General features: G+C 40.1%; 1 long non-coding RNA gene across 1 annotated transcript; it reads left to right on the top strand.

Moving 5' to 3' along the window:
- Positions 1 to 10,103: 10,103 nt before the first annotated feature.
- On the top strand, positions 10,104 to 24,711 carry LOC129683098 (uncharacterized). The gene is made up of 3 exons (XR_008721108.1): positions 10,104 to 10,159; positions 23,976 to 24,051; positions 24,443 to 24,711. It is a non-coding gene; the product is annotated as an uncharacterized LOC129683098 (long non-coding RNA).
- Positions 24,712 to 25,035: the final 324 nt, after the last annotated feature.

The raw sequence follows: 25,035 nt of genomic DNA, 5'->3' as shown, positions 1-25,035 counted from the left end.
AGAAAGAAAGAAAGAAAGAAAGAAAGAAAGAAAGAAAGAAAGAAAGAGGAAAGAAAGAAAAAAGATTAAGCCATTTTACTTAGCATCTTTTTCTAATTTATATATTATATATAATTATATGTAAATACATATACAGACAGAAAGACACACACATATATATGGAAACTTTAGTGCTGGCACCATAAAAAGTAAGTGAGCATACTGATAAAAAGCTCACCATTTCAGGGCTTTTTTAATTATGGAAATATTGTTTCACAAAAATTGTTGTATCATCTGAAATTTGAGGATTTTACTTGTTTTTCTAGCCATACGCTTCTGTTCCAAACCAGACGTGGTAAAAATTTCATCTATTCCTGAAAATCAGAAGCAGGCACATGCCTGTTCTTAGGGACATGTATGAGGCTATGTCTCAAGTTCACAGGCGTACTGCCTTCCTGATCCAGCAAAGCTGGGAAAGTGGAGCATGACCATCAACTTCCCCATTGGGGACTAGTGAGTTCTGCCCATGCTTCCCTCCACCATGGGGCTACAATGCTTTTCCACTAGGAATGGTCCACAATAGAGAATGATAACATTTGTTCCTTCTTTTGTTGGTTTATAGCCAATTTTCCTTTTTGTCCTCTGCCTTGGGAAATTGCTAAACCTTGACAATTGTGTGGGGGCTTCCTGTTCACACTCTCAATCTTTTTGAGAAGGAAACTATTGGGAAGCATAGAGTGGGTGTAACAGAACTTGGTCATGTCAAGCAAGAACGATGCTCCCAGGTCAATGAGGACTGGGAAGCTCACGAGGGCTTACACCAGACCCAAGAACATCATCTGGAATGGCCTAGTGAGATAAAGCCACTGAAGGTAAGAAGTGGCAGTGAGGCTTCCCCTGTAACCTGCGACAGCAGCTAACTGAGGTTTTCCTTGGTTTTAATTTTAAGTCCTTTTTGTCACTGTGATGAGCAATTCTTACTTTTTTTTTTAAACAAAAGATGCTCTTTCACCTTATTATAAGAATATAGCAGGAATGAGCCACCAGGTCTTTATATCCCTTCAGCAGTGCCACTGATGAAACCATACTCAGAATTTCATTAAATCTCTACACTGAAAGCATACACACATGTGCATGCTCCTGTACATACATGGTACATGTGAGCACAGATTTGCGAATGTACATTGTCTTATTCTTATGTCTTTTTATTTTTATGTTTTGCTTTTTCATTAAAAGGTTTTTTTTTTTGGAAACAGATTCAGTTACTTTTTTGAGTGACACATATTCCTTTCGAGGAAAAAAAAATTTAAAAACAGATGTTAATTGTTTCAGATAATTCTAAGATATTTAAAAAGGAATGCATTTCTGAGGAAGCCAAGGTAAAATCAAATTCTTTAATAAACCACGTGCAGATAGTACTGCTCTTTGAAAATTGTTCTGATTTGTATCTTCTTCAAAATCATACAATTATGTTAATTCTATTTTCTCCCAACATACCCTTTAAGTTGTCATTGATTTAATTTAAGAACAACTAAGATGATCCTGAAATTGTAAAGAAGGAAGCAGAAAGGGCTTCAGGTTTAGGTCAATGAATGTCAAACTCTGAACAGCAAAGAGCAATACTGATGTTATAAAAGGACTTATTTCCTGATTTTTCTCTTATGTTTAACTTAGAGACCATTCACATACAAACACATACACAAACACACACACTTAGACACATATACTAATATACTAATATACAAACACTCACACATAATCACATACTCCAGCCCCCCCCCATACACAAACCTTAAATGTACCCAAGTTTTGCCTCAAGAACTAATTATCTTTTATACATAACCTACCATAACTTCTTTAGTGTTATGCACTGTTGGATGAATATGTAATTGAGGTAGTTAAAAAAAAAAAAACAGTCCTGCAATAATCTAGAGACTACACCAACAAGGAGCCAGGGAGAGATTAAGGACATTCCAAACCTAGCAGACCATGGCTGTCACAGCCATGTGGGGAGTCACTTCTGCAAGTGACAAGACAAGGTATAACAACTCCTTTGGTCATGTCATGGCCTAATTACGTGCTTTTCAGGTTGCAGATCATTGACTTGATGGGCCACAAAAAAGCAAATGAAATCTACCTTTTAAGTACTGCCATCAGGGCCCTACCATGAAAGTTTATGAAATCTTGGATTTCTAGAGGTAGATCAGAAAACTTTGGTGAGAACACAGCCTTCACAGCCTCTGGGTGGGCCCTCTCTACTGCAATTAAAGAGTGAACTTCGTAGATGGCAGTTGTCCTGAGGAGCAGAAGGAAACACACCCAAAAAAGAATCTTAGTTCATGAAACATTTGTAGATGTCTCTCCACAAACTGGGAAAAGTTCCTGCTGCACAAGCATGAAGACCCAAGTTCAGATTCCCGGAAACTGTGTGAAAACAGGATGTGGCCACATGCACTTATAATCCCTATGCTGGGAAACAGTCAAATCTTTAGGGCTTGCTTTCCATTTCATGCTAGCTGAAATGCCATGCTCGAGCCTCAGTGAAAGATCGTCACTCAACAGTAGATGGAACATGTGAAAGGTCCTGCTTTTAGCCTGCATCCTCTACACACTTACGCCTGGTGCACACATGTACATACTTACACGTGCACACACACACCTCAAATTATAAATCTAAACCCCTCAACTTCCCTGCCACAATTCTTTCTTTCTTTCTTTCTTTCTTTCTTTCTTTCTTTCTTTCTTTCTTTCTTTCTTTCTTTCTTTCTTTCTTTCTTTCTTTCTTTCCTTTGCAATGGTGATTTTTCCTTTCTGTTATCTTTTTCTGACACTAGCTCATATGCTAAACCTGTTATCTTTAGGGATGAGAAGAATTTTTTCCATTAAAACTCTCCCCTACTCTTTCTAAGGATATAAAATAAGCAAGTTATGACCCTACACCTAAGAGTGCAGGTTGACTTCTTTTCCAGAACTGCTACTGTCGGCATGTGGCATCTAAGTTTTTTCTATATCTGTATGCAGTGATTTCATGAAAAAAAAAAAAAAGTCATCTGACAGAAACGAATGACTCTTGAAGATTTTTCTCCCCAGTGTAGATCATAGTGATGGATTCATCTGGAATTCAATGCTCTTCAAAACTGTAGTGTAGTTCATACTTAATTAACATACAGAATAGTTAAAGGAAAAACCACTTACTGTCAGGGGGATGGGATGTTGGTGGGTGAGAACTGAAGAGACTCTTAATTAGCTAGCTCTCTGGCCTTCCATCTAGGCTTAATTTTGCTATACAGTAATACACAATGTTTAGAAAGATGAAGATTTCAAGGAGTTCAAACAATTAAACCCAAATATTCTTTCTCCATAGTTATCTTCATAATTTTACCTTGAAATGCTCTAGTCAGAGATGACAGAAGGGAGCCACACCTCTGATTACCTTAGTCTATGGTTGCACCTAGGTGCTATTGTCTCCTCTCTACTCTCCCTTCTTCAGTAACCTCTTAAATGTTTGGCATTTGACCACCTGCTTCAATGGATCTCTGGCCATGATTATCATTTTAACCCCCAAGGTCACAGGAAGAGAAAGTGGTTCCATGATAAGAGCTTGTCATTACATAATAAGATGCCATCAATATAAAACAAATATAAAAAATGTGGCTTCTTTTGATGTTACTGAGCCTTAGTTTTTCTCCTCTACTAGGAGGACAAATCATACCCATCAAACTAAGAGTGAGTTGAATGCTGTAAATCAATAAGATGGTAGAAATGTGATTAGTTATTTAATTTCTGATTGGGTGGCTTAGAGATGATTCATTGTAAGCACTGGAATGACAGGGTGACAGCAATAGGTTGGCTCCATTTAAATTGTGAGTTGTTTTTCTTCCTGATCAATTCCAAAACTCAAATCAAAGCATGCTAAGACTCCATGTGTTGCTCAGTAGCCCACAACAGGATGCAGCTGAGTTACGGTGTGAAACAGGATCTTTTACTTATTGTTCATGTTCTTTAATGTATACTTGTGCTAATCAGTCTTTGCCACTGATATACAAAAGCTAATCACAAATTTATGTTTATGCCAGACGATAAACACATTTGTTTAATCCATGAGAGAATGTGGACAAGGTAGAGAGTCTACCAATCTTCTTCTTGCCGCATCTATACAGTGAGAGTGATGGGAGGTCATTAAGTTCTTGGCTTCCAGTGAGAATGTACATGGTATTGCATGGAAGCTCTTCAGCTGTGGCCTAAGTTCAGCACTCAGTGCATCATCATCATCGCCATCATCATCGGTAGTGGTGTCATTCAACTCCATGAGTGTTTAGTGAGTACAAACACATTTTCTCCACATTCATGCTTCTCCTTGAATGTAGATTCTCTTCTCATGATCTTCAACAGAGATGGAGTCATCTCTCAGCTTTCTAAAAGAGAGACTCAAGGACAAATCCAGCTTTCAGATCACTGCTGGCTGCCCTTTTTGAGTGTGACAGAGAGAATACTGTATCTTTCACACTGCTTTCATTTTCCATTAAATCTGTACAAAGTCTATGTGGAACATATATTTTCATTTCTGGCTCCATTTCCCAGTGACAAAACTAAAGCTCTGAAAGTTAAAATAACTTTTCTAATGAGACACAGTTTGTAGTGACTGCCCTGCCTTTTAGATTCTCTGCCTGTTCTGTTTAATCTGACTGGTAATGTAGTTGGAAGTCGGTGGAATGGTAGATGTTGTAGAGATTGAAATGACAGGAGAGGATATACACTGCCTCTAGGTAAGGGAAAGACCCTTAGAGACAACTACCCAACATCCAGAGTTGTCTAATCAGTCAAGTTTAGGAGAAACTGGCAACTCTTTTTCTTTTTAAGTCTTATTAATGCAATATAAACAAGGGAGTTGTGTCCAAATTAAGTGACTCTAAATGTGCTTTCATATATTCATTTTTTAAATAGAGGGTCAGGATAGATCCTTTTGGTGCCTTTTCTACTTCATTTGGTTAATTGCCGGCTTGTTTATATATGTCACATCTCATCTATGTATGACATAATATATATAAACCTAAATAATAACCACAAAGAAGGCAAATATGTACATCTCACTGTGGCCTGTACATTCCAGAAAAAAAGATTTTAGAAGTGACGATGGGAAGAAAGGTTGAACACTTATTACTATTACTTATTGCTATTTCTGTCTTGGGGGACCTCTGATACCATCTGCCAGGCCAAGAAACCGACACACAGGCTGCATGGATTTTTGTTCTCAGCATTTGCAGGACTTTAAATACACATAAATGTTTTGTTAGGTTTGAAATCTACAGCATTGATTCATGAAGATTCACTATGAGCAACACAGATCTGGAGTTTTTAACAATAAAAATATAAAATTAAGGAGTCAAAGAGTGAGGAGCAGACAATAAAACCTTTAACAATAAAGCTTAACACTGGTGCTATTGGAGAACAATCCGTTATAGTCTGGCCTCATCTTCTCATGCCAAAGCCTGCCCTTTAACCTCTATCTGGCTTCTCAAATCCCCTTGAAAAATACTAACAGGCTACTCTTTTCACTTGATACTTAGAATTCAGTGGGCAATTATTTTTGGAAGAAAATTGCAAATAGATGAAATTTAACCTAAGATGGGGAGGAGTGAGAAATAAAGATGATATATAGTAAGCCACAAGACTAATGTAAATATGCTACCAGCTGAGTCAGATGGACTCTGGATGATTGGTCTGTGGAAACCAACTTAAAATGGAAGGACATCTGTGGATAAAATGATATATGCCATTTCTGTACTGTGGACAGTTGAATATCCTTATAATTATCTCTCTCAAGTGTCAGTTATAGTATACCCAAAGAGAAATTCAAATATCTATCATTTTGTTGCAGAGAAACAACTGCAGATTCAAAATGATATATAGGAAATTTCCCTAGAGAGGCACACTACTGTCGGTGATAGAATATTTCCGATCCCCTATGTGACTGCCGCTGAGCAGAATCTCAGAGGAAGTAAATGTAGAGGGGCTGGGTTCCAGATAACTGTGCTCATAGTCCATTTTCACCAATGAGCATTTTGTCTCAAATGTCCTGACTCAGTTTATTGATCTTTCATTGGGGTAATCATAAGATGGGTTATAAGGAAGGTAAAATAAATATGTAGGTATGAATGACATTTAGCAGCCTCACATCACAGGCAAAATCTCAGTCCATATTTGATAGAGTCAGGATTCTTGAGAAGCATCACTTTCCACACTTGGAATGAAAGATTTACCAGCTCAATGTTGGCCATTAATATAGTGCGATACCCTTCAGAGTATCTGTGGGACTCTGACACTGGTCAGCTAAACCAGAAACCAGAGCAGAAGAGAGCCAGTGAGTAGCACTACCCCAAACTCTCCCACTGGATCATTCAAGCTCAAACCATTCAACAAACCATTCAAATAGACAAGTAGAACTCAAACTTCAGTGCATGTGAAATTTAAGAGGAAACAGTCTAAGCTTGAGCTCCATCCACAAAGATACTCATTCAGTCTAACTTGGGTATAACTTGGTTACCAGAAATATCAGAAGTTCCCTAGGTAACCACCATGTTTATCCAAGGTTAAGAATGATGGCCAGACACTGTCATCTACAACCAAGGTACAGAGCAGTTTGCTGAAAATAAGATGTAAGTGATGTTTAGATTCACGGGTCTTTATGGAGAGAAGAAAACATTTGATGGCTAGCATAAGGAAGTAGCCCATGGCACCAGCCTTCTTTCTTATCATGAGAGGTGGCCCCCACACTTGCACTGCTCAGATCATTTAATTATTTCTGAATTTGTTTGTGGACAACACTTTTTCAGCTACAGTTTTCATTCCGTTTTTCTTTCTCTGGTAATGTGGGATAAATGGCTTCAGAGAACAAATCCACACATGGCCTATTTAAAGGCATCTAAGTAGAACATTTGTTTTAAATGATCTTTCAGGGTAGAAGGAGTAGAAAAATTCATAAAATAGCACAGCATAGAGTGATAGACACCAATGTGAAGCCTTTGAGAAGTCCAGAACCATTGTTCTACAGGCCACTTCATTGACCTACTCCTTGAGCCGCTTTGCTGCAACATTGCTATTGATCTTATTCATAATCAACTAATGAAAGCAAAAACATAGAAGGCAGGTGATTGTGCAGGCTGGTCACATCTATTTTATGAGCTCTGTAGAAAGGCACTTTGCTAACATTTGATAGGGGATCTCTCTGGAAGGGAATAGGACTGGTTATGTGTATTTGAAAATAAAACAGAATAGCATAGAACTCATGCTCAAATTGGCCATCATTTTTGAAAAGCATTTTGAAAATCCTACTGGTACTATATGACTGTGTGCCATCTCCTTCTCTTTGTCACTGCTGGAAATGAGTCAGACCTTTGAGATTTCATCTTACTTAACAGAAGTGAGCTAAACCAATTCCTTATAGAAAGTAGGTTATCAGAGCAGACATGATCTCCTTTGTTCCAAAACATTCTCAAGAATTCTAAAAATGATACAGGGTAGGCCCAGTTGCTCAGAAGCCCCAAGCAAGAAGATCTGTTGATCCTACTACCTTGAGACCAGATTGTGTGGTGAAATAGGATTCTACCTCCAAACAACTGACCAAAAAGACCCAATGAGAAGAGAAAGTCCAATAGAGGAAGGTTACCAAAAGCAATGGTGGATGGTAGAAGAGGTAGAAGGGAGAAGGAAGGGAGTAAAAGGAAAGAAGGATGGAAGGAAGAAGGAAAGGAGGAAGAAGAAAAAGAGAAAGAAAAGAGGCATGGGAGGCAAAGAGAGAAGAAGAACAGAAAAATATAGCATTTTAAGAGTTAAAACTCATGATGCCCAAAGAGCACTCTTAAAAGCAGAATCATATTGCATAAAATTCTGGAAAACTTAAGATCTAATTACTTTACAATAATACCTCTGGGTTTAATTTTACTAGTTTTCTCTATTCTTTCAATAACCATTTAACATCTGTGTCGGTTGCTTTCAATCATCCCAGCTCACTCTACCTAGCAACCTAGGAGTTGGGGTGGCAGCTCAGTTGGCAGAATGTTTGCTTACCATACATGAAACCCTGGATTAAATCCCTAACACTACATAAAACTAGGTATAGGGCCATATGCCTGTAATTGCAATATGTTGGAATTAGAGGCAGGAGGACCAGTTCAAGGTCATCATTGGTTATATAGAATATTCCTTAGAAGGGAACCATGTCGAAGCAATGTATGTTTGCAGTGCCTTATGCAATTGGGGGATATGAGTCAGGCAGAATTTCTTACATAATCCTCACACCTAGCATGCATATGGGAATGATTCTTCTTAGAGCCTACCCTGTGAATGAACAAGGCTGCCATGCTCAGTTATGGCTGAGCTCCTGTTAGAGCCACCTTGTGAACAGAGGTCCTTTTAAGTGCTTGTCTGACGCATGCTGGGAATACTCTACCTGCAGGTTAGGCATGCCAAATCTCACCACCTTTTATAAGACAAATCAAGTTCTATACTACATATCTCTTTCATTTTCAGATATATCAATTGTACTCATCAAAACTAGGGTATCTGAAACCCAATAGTTTCTAAATTTTAAAAAGTTTTGGTCATAATAAAAATGTAGCAAACAACAAAACTTACTTTTATTGTTTTAAGATAGAGGATAAATGAACTTAGTTTTGTCTTTTGATTTATAGAAGACAGTATTCTCAGAGTGTGTATAATTTTGTTAGGATTTTATTGGTTTAGAAACAACTAGAATTTTCAACTGAATGTTAAGTTCCAGGGAATATTCTAGAGGTATCTCTGTTTATATTCAGAGGTACACCTCTTGCAACAGCAAAACTCTTTTGATGTTTTATGAAATGCTCAATTGCTGGATGTTTTTTGAAACACTGGAACAAAAGCATTCATGTTAAGACTTCCTTGTAAATGCATTTATCTAGGTTCTTGATCCTTATGCACAGTAAAAATCTAACAAATGAGAACCCAGCGCCTCTTTGGGGACTTTTAAGGCATTTAAGACCTTAGCCAATCTCAATGAGCCATTCTAATCAGCAGGGTATTGATATTTGCATTTCTAGGGAAATCTACAGTACCTCTGCATTCAAAATGCTTACATTGTGGAATGGCCACCATTGAAAATACCTTGAGAGAGTTTTATCATCTTTCTAGATTTAGTAAACCAATGTGAACCAGCATTTTCTATTATTTAAATTTTTCTCTCCAATATGCATCATTACAAAATAAATTGAGAGAGGTGGGGAGATGGCTTTGTGGTTGAAGCATTTGATGTGCAATTGTTAGGATCTGAGTGCAGATTCTTTTGAGGACCCACTTAAAGCCAGACACAGTTGTGTGTGGCTATACTTACAACACTCCTGCCATTCAAGAGAAGGCAGAGGCAGGAGAATCCTTGGAAGCCCACAGGCCAACTAGCCAAGTGTACACAGCTGGAAATAACAGGAGATGCTGTCTCAAACAAGGAAGATAGCAAAAACCAATACCGAGGTTGTCCTCTGACCCCCCCATATGTGCATAATGACATCAGATGTCTCCCTTAAACAAAGAATAATATAGAAAGATAGGGGTTCTTTCAGTTGGTGAGTTTTTTTTCCATAACCTAATTTCATATAATGTGCTCTTCTGTAATGAAAGTATTTTTTTTGTTGTTGTTGCTTTTTAAAAACAGTTTTAAATAGTATATCAATGTATGGAGTTTTATGGTATTCCTAGTTAGTCCTGGTACACTCTTTTACTAATAATAGTCTTTACTTTTAAACAGTTGTAGTATATATTTAGCATTAAAAACTTGTGTAAGCACAACTTGAAATAGCTTGGACTTAGCCATGTACCCTGGCATGCTTTGGTAACACGCAGTATTAATACCCTGGCACAATAGCTTGAACACGCCCACATCCCAATGCCCTCATGATTTCATTTAAGTGGTCCCGCATGCCTGTTTTGTGATCTTTCCAAGCTTTCCAAGTCCACGGTCCATCAGCACATTTCCTTGCCACACCCATGCAGACGCAGCCCCCTCCCCACCCTTCACCTGTGCACATGGAACCAATTGCCAGAGAGCACGTTTCCCCCTGAGCGAGCAGTATTGTGAATTTTATCTTCTCTTCCAGAAATCAGTTCGTCTTCGTTGCAACAGATGAAATTTCTTGTAACACCTCTGCAGGTAACAGACATTCCTACTTCCTGATGGTCCCATCTGAGTCTCAATATCCTTTTTTTTCCTTTTTATCTTCTTCACATGCTGCAGTTTGTCACTGTAGAAAATTTAGTTCTTATAAAGAGAGAAAGAGACCATATACTTTTGAGTGTAGCTGAAGATTTTAGGCTAACATATTAAAAATACATGAGGCGTTTTGCTAACTCTGATGTTTGTATTTCTGATTTTAATAATACCTGGTTCAGAAGAGTAAGCTTTGTGGTGAACAAATGCGCAAACAAACTCATGGATTAAGCAATATTCTTATAATAAAATACTGACAAAGGGAGCTTAGGAACATGACGCGACTCTCGTCCTTTTTGACAGATTGTATCTAGGTTCATAGACATTGAAATGAAAATTATTTGGTATCTTTATAAAATATGATTGGCCATAAGAGACTGCATCCATAAAGCCAGTGGCATTAGGAAATATAATTACTTCTGTCTTATAAGAAGGGGATCTTCTGTCCATTAGCTAAAGATCCTCCATTTCCTTTTCTTCAACACATATTCTCAAGTATCAGTACTTAGAGAAAGGAAGGTTTATTTTGTGTTCAAAATCAGGCCATTGGTGAATAGAAATTGTCTAGTTGCATGATACGTCCATCAAAACAACCTTTGTCATTTCACGTTGATGTGGTTCACAGCAATTTAATTTGGGATTACTGGATTAAGTGCCTAGATAGTGCCTTAATGAATATTAGACTATCTTTATTCTCTCTCTCTCTTTCTCACGTTCTCTTTCTCTCACTCTCTGCTGTGTGTGTATGTGTTCTTGTATGTGTTAGGGGATAACTAAAGCCTAAACTACCTCAGATACTCACTAGACAGTCTTGCCAATGGATGCTTTTGACGAAGGAAAGTGGATATAACAACATGCCCCAGATGTAAGAAAGCACACCAGCCTTATGCACAGAGCATGCATCTGTTACCAGTCACTTTTTATCAATGGAGTAGTAAACAAAGGTGAACATTACTAATAACATTTCAAGCTCTATTCAGAGTCTTTAGAGAGAATTAATGAACTGAAGGACAGAGCTAGGAACAGGCTTCTGGCAGTGCCACACAGGTCTCCACATCTGGGTCCTTTATAAAGTCATTCTCTGCATTGTTAATGGGTTGAGGTTTTGCTCCAAGAGTTACACAAGCTCATTTTCTAAAGCAACTGCTTGCTACATTTCCATAAAGCTCCTTTGCTAATGCTGCTGATCTCTCCTCCCCTTCTCTCTAGGTTCAAATATTCAGGCTTCTCTCAGAGATGTGCCATAACTAACTCTACATTAATGCCTTACACTGGAAGGTAGACTGTTAATTGCATTTCTGAGAGTGGCAGAGTCAGAAATAAGTTCTGGAGACACAAGAATAACCTAACATTCCCAGAGTATACTAAGGAAAAGGAGATAGGATAGGAAGACAGCTGAGTTGGGAGGAATGGTGGTTTAACATGTGGATTCACTTGTTGCAGACTTTCTGCCCTCCCTGCTAAACTTCATGTGTGTTCCAGTGTGTCTCAGGCTCTATTTTGACATCATAGATTAAAAACTGAAAACTGGTAACATAAAAGATAGACTGGACAAACACTGTTCTGTTAACAATTGGTCCTCATGCAACCTTCTATGAAAAAGCAACACATAATGCTTGCCTGAGCACACCCTGGCTTGCCCCCGTCTTGTCTTCTCTAGGGAGGGGGACCCAGTAAATTATTGATGAATTGATTGCTATGAACCACATTTCAAAGATACCACTATTCCTCTGATGGCCATATTAATAATGTGTGTGTCATAAGGTCTCATTTGAACCAGAGGTTTTGAATCAAGCAGGGAGAAGAAAAAATAACCATATCAATCAGATTCCCTTGCAGTTAGCCTCCTTCCCATACAGAGTCAAAACAAGAAGTCAGAACTACAGTGAAATTAATGTCATCTTGGGACTCTCCACTTGCAAATTGCAAAATCCCTGTGCACCTACTGGATTACACAGCCCACTTGCTTGTCAGAGAAACACCACAGAGGGCAGAGATATTGTATCCTGGTATCTAGAAGCAACCAGGGCATGACACCAAGCACATTGCTTTTTTTAAGAGGAGAGAAGTATCAGTGAGTTGGGCTGAGGATGAGCTTGGTGGTAGAAAACATGTGTGGTAGGAATAAACCTCTGGGCTCACGTCCCCACATAGAATTAAAAAGAAGAAGAAGAAGAAGAAGAAGAAGAAGAAGAAGAAGAAGAAGAAGAAGAAGAAGAAGAAGAAGAAGAAGAAGAAGAAGAAGAATCAAGATTCTTAAAATCTTGTAGAGCTTGCTGGATTTTGAAAAAAAATTTAGAAGGATTGGTCCTTGGAAAAGTCTGCAAGTCGTGGGAGATATGAGCACACAGTCTTTTTGTGACTTGGTGGTGATGAGATGATCACTAAACATCAGCAGAGGCAGGTCATGATCTGTGAGCCCAACACAGAGGGATGTTTTCTATTGGCATATTTTGCAGAGGATGCCCTTACGTTGACTCTCTTTTGCTAGCTGTGTGGAGTAGTTGCTCATTCACATTTGTTGTCTGTGAGTCTGTTTGTGTTGTGGGAACATCAATTTTCTTCCTCAGTGATTCTACATTTTCAGTATTTGGGTTGGTCAATTTTCCTCTGGGTAGGGCATATTCTGGAAGGAACAAATAGAAACTGTCCTTTTAACAACAGGGTAAAAGGCTAACTGTTGCACTTACCTAGCCCATTTGAACCATCTATTAACGTATAACATCAAGAACTTTTCATAGATTGGAGTCTACAAGAGGTGCAAAGGCTGGAAAGGGTGGAGGACATGATTTTTCCTCCTAGGAACCCCTTCCCTCTCCACCCCACACATGGCTCTGTGATTTACTAGAGCAGTTTCAGGATGAACTAGTGATTGTACAGGAACAAGATGGATCTTTTGTGAGAATAGGGGCTACTGAAAAATCAAGTTACTTTATGGTTGGAATTCATTCAAGTCTGTTAGTTGCTACAGAGCTGCTGTCACATGCTGGGGATACATCTCCATCCTGAAGTCACAGCATTGAATAAATCAGGATAAGCTATCTTCAGACAGACTTCCATTCTAGTGTAGAGTATATCCCAAATCTTCACATAGATGAAGAATCATAGGATATACTTGTATATAAAGTTAGGCTGGAGATAGTGAGATAGCTCAGTGGATGAGCCAGTGGATGAGGTTCTTGCCATCAAACCTGACAACTTGAATTTGATTTCCAGAGCCTGCATGGTAGGAGTGAACCAAGTCCTCAAAGCTGCCTTCTGAGCTCCACTTGCCTGCCATAGCACATGTATACCTATACATATGCATACACATGCATGCACACAGAACAACAATTAAAATCCAATAAATGCAAATAAAAACGATATAGTCAGAACATCTCCAATTAATCAAAAACCAATGCGGGAGAGGGACTTTCAGGTGTCATGTAGCTTTAGCTACCATGATCAGAGATGCTTTCTACACTATGGAGACCCTGAGAGAACACCTGAATCTAATCAAGGAATGAACCAACTGTTTCATCTCTAGGACAGTGATAAAAACAATCAAACAAACAATAGAAGTCACCCTAGGAGTAGAAAGGATTACTTCTGTTTGTGGTTCTAAGCTACAGTCTTTCACCTAGAAGATGCCAAGGCAGGAACTCAAGCATCCTGACACATCACTCCATTATCAGGAGCAAGAAGGATACATGCTATGCACTTGCTCTCATATAGCTTGCTTCAGTCCTGGGTAGGCCAGGATCCCCTTATCAGGTAATGGTACTGTCCACAATGGGCTGGGTCCAGCTCTATCTATTAACAGTCAAAATATCCCCCATAAACATGCCCATAGGGCAACCTGATAAAGAAAATCAATGAAGACTCTTCTCTCCTTCTCTCATAAGAATCTAAGTTGTGGCAAGTTGAGAGTTGAAACTAATTGTCACACCAAATTTTCCAGTTGAGAGTTCATCAGGCTGAACATACAACCAGTGCAAAGGCTTTGCAACTGGGCACGCTTACTGTTTGAGGAGCAAAATATCCAGGGTGGTGAGAACAAGTGTGTATGTTAGAGATATCAGGGCAATAGCAGGAGCTCACAAAGGTGGCTCAGACAAGTTAAGACTAGGAGGCTGTTGAAACCATTTGGCATTTTCCATAACCATTGGAGGATTCACCAGAAAGTTATATGATGAGAAGAGAATGAAAAAAAGCCTCCGTGGAGACCCTTGAAAGTGACCCTTTAGTGACTCTTGGCCATGATAGAGGCCAGAAAGTTACATGATGAGAACAGAAGAAAGAAAAAAAGCCTCCACAGAGGCCCTTGAAAGTGTGATGACAGACTACAGTGACTCTTGGCCATGAAATCTTGGGAAGTAGTTGTTTTTGAATAATACTTCCTGGGAGAATAAGCAGGGCATGCTGCTGTGGTTAGCAAACACAAGTGCAGTCCATATTGAATGTGACTCCTGTGTTACAGTCACTTTTCTTATTGTCAGGACAAAATGACTGACCGAAGAGGCTTAAGAAAAGGGGGCTTTCATTTTGGCTCACAGCTTGAGGGTCTAGCCATGGTGGTGAAGGCACAGCAGCAGGATTTTGAGGTCATTGGTCACATTGCATCTAAATTCAGGAAGAAGAGTAGGAGAAATGCTTTCTTCTTTTTATTGAGTCTAGGATTCCATCCCACAGGATGGGGCCACCAACATTCAGTGTGGATCTTCCCTCCTTGAGCATACCAATATAGAATCTCCCTCAAGGATGTGCCAGAGACTTGGCTGCAAGAAGATGCGAGACCTTGTCATCTTGACAATCAATGTTGACCATCACAACCCCCCTCTTCCTCAAGTGTGGTTTGAGGGTTCTCTCCTAGTGTAGAGGGTGACACTGAGCCCTTAGCCTCTGTAACAGCTATCTCTTTTGTGGGTTCTGCTTAATTATACAGGATGCATCAGTAACTTGCTGTTATCAAGTGAGTTCTGTGTGCTAGCATGTAATGAGATATATATATATATATATATATATATATATGTGTGTGTGTGTGTGTGTGTGTATGTATATATGTATGAATATATGAGTGCACACACACACACACACACACACACACACACACTTTTCCCATAATAGGGGCTATTGAAAGGGCTCAGTCAGTGAAGTTCTTGCAGCATAATCAAGAACACCTGCTTTCCAAGCCCTAGAAAAGCTGGTCCAAGGCCCAATGCTTATGATACCCAACCAGGCGTAAGGAGGTGTCTGTAAAAAAATAAATAAATAAGTGAAAATAGCAAAAGCTGTTGGAATCATCCACTGTGAAGCATGTCTCTTAAATAAAGAAGCAATATTTGGCACATCCACGGCACCAGGCTGGGAATGAGCGCTGTTTCCTTCCTTTATTCCCCACTGAGCCTGCATGCATGCACACACCTGCAATAAACTTTCAGCTAATATTTAGAAGAAATCGCTAAATTGGTCATTCCTCTAATGGATCCTGCAGCAAGTTCCCTCTAATTGTCCTCCCTGCATCGGAGTGTTCTGATGGCTCAGCAAAGTTGTCACAGAGAAAACTGATTTGTGGTTAATTGGTGTTGTTTCCAGTGGAGTGTGATGTGCATTTTGCTAGAAGTACCAGGTGCAGAGGGAACATGTAAGCAAAGGTACTTAGTAAAAATAATAATCTCGTTTATTGCAAGCTTACTGTGTGTGAGGCACTGTTCCAGGCTTGTGGCATGCAATAACAATAAAATGTACTCATAAAAGTAAATGTCCTTATCCATTTACGTGGTAAAATTAGGGATATATAGATTACTCTGAATTTGCCTAAGTGGAAGAAGGTGACAGCAGTGAAAACTTAGGAAAGAAGTATCATTATTAAATTCAGAGCGTGAGACTTACTTCTGACACTAAGGCCATTCAGACACCCACCCACCCCTTAACTCTGGGCATTAGATTCCTGGGTCCAGAGGAAGAACCTGAGTCTCAGAATTCCAGCACCATTCTCCCAAGCAGTTTCATAGCAGAGCGAAGCACACACCTGGGAAGTCTTTCTAGTCATCGTGAGGCCAATACTGGAGTGTTTTCTGGATATGGCTCTTCTACTATCTTGACTTTGAGGCCCAAGCTCTGGTTGGCTCATCTGTATTTCTAAGTCTAAAGAATACAGTAGAATTCATAAGCATGTGGGCTTTTATTGCTGTACAAGCCATTCCATTAATAATTGTAAAAGTGATTGTACTTTAAATATATTGAGATAAATATAAACAAAACTGTATTTCCAACTGTCACCAGAAGGGAGTTTCAAACAATATGTAGTACTCATATTTGTGACTGTTGTTCCATTTCTTTGAAACTGGATTATTTAGAGAAACAATTTGTTGGTATGATGCCCTCCCTCAACCTCATGTTTTAATGAGTTTCTTCTAAGTAAAGCATTGTGCATGTGTGTGTGTTGTTGTTGTTAGGGTAGAAGAAAATAACTTGAGGTTCTGAGCCAGAACCTAAGTCCTTCTCACTATTCTTGTTACATCTGCCAGCCTCTGATCTGCTTACATAAGCATAAGGGAGATCAATATCCCAACCCAGGAAGAGCTCTCACCTGTGTGCCCCATCCCATGTCCAAGAGGCAGAAGACATCATCTACAACATTCTCAGCCAGTAACTGATGCCTGTTTGGTACCTTACACCCTCCTCTCATCTTTATTATACTTTGAAGCCCTGCACTGTCATGATTTCTGCCTTTACTTAGAAAAGGAATATAGCACGGGAGCATGATGACAAAGATTATGAGCTGAGTCCAAGGATCCTTAGCTACCACACCTCTCTACTTCTCAGAGGGAGATTATCAGATCACAGAGCTGATGAAGGAGACAAACAGTTGTTTGTGTATCTTATGCTGCTGTTGAGATGCCCTGGTGATTTCAAAGCATGATGGGAAATTTCTACTAACTTTTATTACAGTGGTGTTAATAAAAACCCTCTCTTTAGAAAGAGGGTTTCTAAGAGGTTGTCTTGAGTGTTTCTGTGTCTCTTCTTATCAGATGAGGCATTCCTTTCACAGTAACATACTACAAGGCCCAAAGTGGGACTTATTGTGTCTTCCTAAATGGCTGGCTGTTGTTCTGCATGGTAAATCTAGAATCAAGGTTTTTATTTCACACCTGCCCCAGTGAGATTCAGACTAATGCAAGGTATTAAAACTGTACCTAGAGGACAGGAAAATGATTCTATATGATTTTACAGGGACATGAAGTCCAACTTCCTTAAAGGATTACAAAGGCTTTCTGACAAGATACCGCCATGTTTAAATCTGTAAGATCTTACTCTGTTTGGTGGTAGTGTCCCCTTTGCTTGCCTGTTTTTTTAAAGTGAGAACTAGTTACTGGTTGAATTAAAAATAATAATGTTCCCAACTCTTATTCTGGAAAGTGAATGGATGATGACCGAGTAAAGGAAGGAAGTAACACTGGATACAGGAAACAGACAACCCCAAAGGCCACATGCCTTCTGAGTGCTTTGCTTTTTTCTCTAAGAGAGCCATGCTGCCTATAGCTCCCTTCCCCCTTCCAGTCCCTGGGAAGAGCAGAGGGTGTGGCCCAGCCAAGCAGGATCACAGGTTCATGCTGTGTTATCCTCTGCATAGAAGGGAGTTACAACTCAACAATGCATTCTGGTGGTGATGAAGCAGGCCAGCGAGCTTTCTTTTTACTATTTCTCTCTTCATTTTGCAAAGCCCTTGAAATTCATCAGATGAGAGTTATCTAATAGGAAGAATGTCTGGGTGGAATAAAAAGGTCTTCTGCACAGTTTAAGTCTCCACCTCCTCCCTCCTGACTGCCTCAGAGAGTGTCATCAAGAATGGGCACTGTGATGGGCCAAGAAGCTTGTTAAACTCTTTGATGACACAATCAGACTGGCTAGGAAGGCCACACCATTTTGAAAACTTCATCTCAGAGGGAAGTAGGTTTCACCCACCTTTCTGCCCCACAGGGATTCTCCCAGATGTGGGAAGGTGATGCAGAAGAGATCACAAAAGACTCTTAATTGAAAAGGAGTGAAATTAATTACTTACTATATCCTTAGAAGAAAACTGTGAGATTGCCGTAACCCCTCTTGATCTACCCACATAGGCACATCGGATTCCATTAGCACTCTGCTTGTCCTATCTAGATTTTTGAAAGCATTAACAATAAGTACTATTTATATGTCTCAGTAGGACTGGGAAAACATTTTTTAAAATACATGGATTCAGGACTGGGAAGATGGCTGGTTGGATAAAACCTTTCCATGCAAGTGTGAACATGGCACAAAGAATCCTCCAGCATTCACATAGAAGCCGTGTGGTGTGGCAGCCAGGCACGAGCAAGCTGGTTAGCTTGACTAGCCAAATTTGCAAGCTCTCAGGGTCAGCAAGAGATCCTGCCTCAATAAATAAAATGTAAATCAATCAAAGGAGACACCTTAGTTTAACCTCTAGCCTCACTTGTACATGAAGTACTAACATCTGGCATTTATGTACCTCTGGCATTACGTACACACAAAATACAAATACACATGAACACACACACACACACACTGCACATACATATGCATACAAATAAAAATACAAGTTCCTGTTTCCCATTCAACAGATAGAAGAATCATTCACTTCACTGTAATGTAACCTTGAGTTCAAGTACAGTAATTGAAGCTACAGCTGTAACCTCTAAATTAGGGAGATCGGTATTCCACAGCAGTCATAAGTTGGTTGCTAGAAGTACCTGTGAGTGTATTAGAATAGAATCTTTCAGCTGCCTCTGAAATCAAAAGTGCAAGTGGGCAGTATTGACAGGCCAGCTTGTGCAATTCTGTGTAAGAAGCCTTGCGTCCTAGTGTTCTCCATTCTCTGTGGATGATTTAAAAGTGTATCAAGTTGGTTCTTGTACATTTCACGTGCAAATTTGGCAGAGCTCAGATAAAAGCACACTATTTTGGAGTGGGAAGGATGTGGATCTGAGAAAGAGTAGTCTTATCTGACTTAGAAGAACGAGGACAGTAGAAAGACAGAACTAGGATATGGAGATCCTTGACTTTCTCTCTAAGGATTTCATGTTGCCTCTCTGTTTTAACTTGAGGCCTTATGGCTACAAAACATGATGTGCAGCCAACCAAGGAGGCATTCATTATCTCATGTTCTTCTTTCTTACAAAGATTTAGACTTTGTGACTATTTGTCTAGTGTCTGTAATACAGCAGGGCTGCAATGCTCCACATTACATTTCAAGAGTCCCCAGATTATATTTTTATTTTTTGGTATCCTGAAGAGTTTTGAATGTCTGTCAGCGGCTAAGGAGAATGTTCAGCAAATATATCCTAAAGAATCTGGCTACTGATAGGATATACAGTGTGGTTCTGGGGAACTAGCTGAATGGGAAGAGTGCTGTTCTGTACTTGTGGGGACCTGCGTTTAAATCCCAAGCACACATGTAAAATAGTAGACATGGCTGAATGTGTCTGTAACCCCCTACACTAGGGAGCTGGGGAGTCAAAAAGACAGATTCCTAGAATTCATTGGTCAGCCAGCCAAACCAGAATATTTCAGTGAGTGACCCTGGACTTAAGATAATAATATAAAGAATGATAATAGTAAACACACACGATATATATTAAAATTAAGAAAAAAAAAACATAATATGGGTTTAAGCATCTTTAAAATCTTGATTTTTCTCCTCCTCTTCACTCTTCCTCATACAAGCAGCCCATGTCCACAGAGCAGACACAGCCTCAGCCTTATGTGCCTTTCTTACCATGAGGGGAAAAGGTGAACAACTGTGTAGAAAAGTAAATGAAATTATCAGAGATGCGCCATATAGCATGAAGGGTAGAAAGGGCTGGAAAGTAGGCTTCAGAAAGGGTGGTTGGAAGAGGATGTGCCATTTGGATATTTAATCCAAAACATAAACTTTATAAAGAAAATGGTTAAAGGGGAAGAAGTATGAATGGTCAGGTACTGAGCTGAGTTTGCCTGTGTTTAAGGACTGTCAATGAGACATGAATGCCTAGGACACAGAGACGTTGGGCTACATGGGAAGAAATTATGGGCCAAAAGAGGAATAGAGGATATGATTCCAGAACCCATGAAAAACTGTTGGGGAGGGGTGGGATTTAGCAGAAGAATAATGAAATAAAATTCATACAGACGTACATTGAATTAGAGAAATGGATGGATGAATTAAAACCAAAGAATGGATGCACAGGTTATGTGAATTTGAGAACTGTAAATGGCTTTTTGATTTGAAAGGATTAGAGTTGGGCAAAGGTTGCTGAGTTTGATTGGGAGTCTTCTGTCCTGATAGTGTATACAGAGTATAGTAAACATACTTCATATTTTTTCAAGATTGCTGGTTTCTTGGAATTGGGGCCAGGAGAGCCTCATGGTCTGAATATGTCCTTGTCCAGTTTTACCAGAAATGGTGATGTAGAAGATAACCTCATTCCATCCAGGTCAGAACCTAACATGGCAGTCATAAGACATGTTGCCCTCACTCTTGTGAAGGTCCCTGGGAACTGCTTCTTTTTGTTCATCCTGTGCTTACCCAGCTCTGAGGACATTGGGTATCTATGTGCATGGCATGTTTGCTGAAGAACTGCTCAAGTCCCCATGTTCCCTAATAACCTTGTGTCTAAATTGTCCTGTCACACAAGGGCGTGTTCAGAAATTAGCATTTGAAAAGAAGCTTCCTTGCTCTCTGTTAGAGCTGACATGGTCCCTTTTCGTTGGTGGAAATGAAATTTATTAATCATCATAAAACCATGGCATTCTGAAGGTAGAGGTCACCCTGAGGAAACAAGAGCCTTCTTATTTGGGAGGAACCATTTGGGGCTGCTGTATTTTCCTCTGTCTTGGAAGAGAGTTTTGCCAAAATGTTTCCTTGGATTCTTTGCAAAGGTTGAAGCTATGCCCAGTATTAGAATACTAAAATAATTAGAGAGGACTAAAAGGTTGAAGCTGTGCTTTCATTCAGTTCATTCACAGGTCTCATGACAAGTGGACTCTTATGTATATGTGCACACATGTGCACACAAGAGCCTGTGTAAAGGAGGCCAGAGGACAACCTCAGGTGTTCGTCCCCAGGATATTACACACTTATTTTGTTTTTTCATGATTTTTTTTTTTTTACTGACCTGGAACTTGTCAAGTAATTTAAGCTGGCTGGCCAGGGACCCACCAGAATCTATCTCTTCAGTGCCATCATACCTACCATTTTTTAAAACATGGTTTTGGGAGCTCTAACTCAGGTCCTCATATTTGCAAAACAAGCCCTTGAACAACTCAGCTATTTCCCCAGCCCGGAGTGGACATTATTGCCCCAGTAAATCTATTCTCAAAATTAAAAACAAATTGTCCTAAACTCCCATCTTCACACTCCCTTTGCAAAACTCTGTGAGCTGCTGCTTCACATACTGCCCTGGGATTCCTCTGCATTTCTTCTGTTAAAGTAACCAAAGTTGCCAGGTGAAATGTTAACAAACAACCGAAATCGATAGAGTAAAACCAAATGCCATTGTCATGTTAGCATATCCTGATGCCTTGACCTTGCATCTACTACTCCTTGCAGGAAGTGGGCTCTCTGATCAAACTTGTATTTCTAATGAGTAAAGAGACACAAAGGTGTTTGAGGAAAAGAAAAGGGAACACAATCTGTCCACTTGTTAATTTCAGAGGAAAGTGTGCATCTGAACAGGATTCATTGCAGCAGCACTGCTGAGGCTCAGCGAGCCCGGGCTGGGTGCTGGAGATTAGCCTAGGAGATTTCAGCTCCTTGCCATTGGAAACAACTGGAAGGATGCAGGTGTTGGAGAGGGTCCACGGGATGTTCCAGGAGAAGTCAGATTCATCTGTTGTTTTGTCCATCTGGAGTCTGAGACTCAAAACGTCCTTCATTCAGTTTACCTCCCCATGCTCTACTGTGTGAACCAAGTCAACCTACTGGATATATTCTCATTTGGAAAGCAGGAAGGCAAGAACTGGTGCCTTAACCATCTACTACTAGACTTGCCACTAGACCTGAATGAGTCCTGGCACTGTGTCTTGGGTCAACTTCTGCTTTTAATAGACTCTGAGAAACATGATTAGAAGGAGAATATGGGAAAAAAAAAAGAATGGAATTAAGTGCAATCAGCTAGCATTTCAAGGGCACAGCAATGAGTTTCGTCTGGTTGATAGTATAAATAAATCCATTCATTCTAAAAAAAAAAAGTCGAAGTCAAAAGCCATTGAAAATGCAGAGATACCAATATGTGGGGCTGGGACATCCTATTTCTTACATCCTCCAGTTGCTGTAAGCATTGTTTGCTAAGATAGTTTAGCCATGCCCACCCAAGCTCTAGCGCCTGGCTTTCTCCTAAAGGATTCTATTTCAACTGAGTGCCTAATCTCCCACCTAACAGAAAAGTCTTCAACTGCCATTTGTATTGCTTGTGCATTAAATAGCATACTGACTTGCCTTTTGGGGAAGATCGGGTTTATCATGCAACCAACAGAATCAGAGCAAAGCCAATGTCCAGCTCACCATTCCCTGCTCCCCTCTTTTTTCTTGTTATGCCTGCCTCTTTCTCCTTCAGAGAGTATCCTCTCCGTAAATCACTTGTGTTAGAGTCTCCAAGTTAGACTTGCCTTCCAGGAATCCTTTTCTAAGTTTGCAGTTGTGCATTGATCAGTATCAAAATCTCACTGATCAAAGCATCTCTGGAAAGGTATCTGGAGATGGGTGTCAAACAAACAAGGACATGTGGTATTATGGATCAACTGTGCACATTGCCTGGGGAGGATCAAAGGTCTGCTCCAGTTCCATCTGCCATGTAATCTACAACCCATGAAGTAAACTAGAAAGTTACTGGACAACCAATACACTTGGTTTCCACCCCTTGTTCATTTTCATTCCAATGCCAGCCCTTTACAGCACAGTAGGTGAGGAAGAAAGACAGTAAAGATAGAAGAAACAACAAAAGTTCAGGAAGCAGGACTAAAACACACTGCTCCAAATGTTCCTATCTTAAAAACTGGGCCAAGGAGACATGAGCTGCTTCGATGCTAAGATCAAAGCCAAACCAGGCTATGATTTCTGAGTGGGACTCAGGGGCCCACAGACCCTTCACAGTTTCTCATCTAAGTACAGCTGTTCCTTGGCAATCTGAAGCATCAGACAGTAGTTGCGCAGGCAGATCACTGAACCCTTTCTGATGTGCCTGAGCTCATTTGCTCGGAGACAGTCAAATCAGATGCAAAGACATCAACTCATTTCCTCTTCAGCATTAAATTCTGTCTAGGAAACTGGAATTCTCAAGACTAATCTCTCTAGTGGTTGCTTCCTGCCTGCCTCAAACTCTGAAGTAGCTACACCACAGTGAGAGAGAATGTGAGTGTGTGTGTGCATGTGTGTGTGCACACACATGCACAGTTACATGCCACATCTATGTAGCGGTCCGCTGAGATTTGAACAAGGTTTTCATGGTTTGTGTAAATGTAATTTTGGATGTTTCAAAGACAAAATCATGTAACAATGCACTTCTCAGAATGGGTCATCATCATTAAATTGCACACGACTGTGTATGGAATACATCTATATGACCAGCTGTGTTAAATGGACCACCACGCTCCATCTGAGCTTCTCAGTCTCCTGAGGTGAAAGGGGATGCTCATGTTTTAGGATGAGGACAGCCCCTCCATGTAGTGTTGGTATTCTGTATCTTGCTGCTGCAGTGTAACTGTACATCTGGACCAATGTCACCTCTTCCTTCCCTTGCAGTTACGGACGAGTTTATGCTGCCGACCCCTACCACCACACACTTGCTCCAGCCCCCACCTACGGCGTTGGTGCCATGGTGAGTAGCAGCTCCTCCTTGTCCTCTGCTCTTCCTGCCTTCCTGCCTTCCTCCCTTGCCCTCCCCCCCAACCCAAGCTGGGACCTCAGTATGGGCTGATGGTTGAAGTCCTTTCACTTTCCCTTAATTGAATTTGTCTCTTGTGCTAACAGCAGCTAAAATGCCACATTAATCCTCCCAGTAAACTTGATAAATGTCTTAATTTCTTGGCAATGTAGTGCATGTAAGTTATTATATTTCTAATTTTGCAAGTCTCACCTAGCGAGCACTTACCTTAATGGAATAATTAGTCATTTTGATAATTAAATCCATCACTAACGGAATGCAGTGTCAATGCAGAACTTTTTTTTTCTTTTTTTTCCCTTCCCTCCCGTGCTGCTCATTCACATAGCCCCAAGGTTCCAGCCCCAGCACAGACTTCAGAGGAGCTAAGCTGCACACTTCCAGGCCTCTGCTGTCAGGCAGCTGAGCATCTGCCTGCCTCTCCTCCCCTTTTACAATTCATGTTTAAAGTCATAGTCGCCCAGGAGAGAAAATAGACAGAGAAAATAGACATAGACACTTATGTACAGTGTGCCTAGTACATAAGAAATTAAGGAATCAGCTGGCTTTGGGGGTTATCTTGTTCTTTTTTTCTTTTTTTCATTAGGGGGTGGGGAATCTGGGATTTTGTTTTTTTGTTTTGTTTTGTTTTTGGGAAGGGTAAGGGGGGAGGGCAAAACTGGGAGGCAAGGGAGGGGTGAATTTGCCTGTACTTGTTCAAACTTCTATGCACTAAAACTCTTGAGTCCAGTAAGACATGCCCATCGCGTGAGAGCATCCGCGATCATTACAGCGCCTTGGCATGCAGTCTTCTGCTTGAGTTGAGAATATCAGTCCTCTCCCAAAAACTCAGTCCCAGGGGATTTCATTGGAATCGCCAATAAGTGTAGCAAAAGGAAATGCATAAGTGTCACCTTATAACCATAGGAAGCTGTGGCTGGA

Source organism: Psammomys obesus, unplaced genomic scaffold (assembly GCF_907164565.1).
Source record: "Psammomys obesus unplaced genomic scaffold, mPsaObe1.curated_primary_1811, whole genome shotgun sequence".
Classification (NCBI taxonomy): domain Eukaryota; kingdom Metazoa; phylum Chordata; class Mammalia; order Rodentia; family Muridae; genus Psammomys; species Psammomys obesus.
This window is presented reverse-complemented; position numbering and strand designations above follow the sequence as displayed.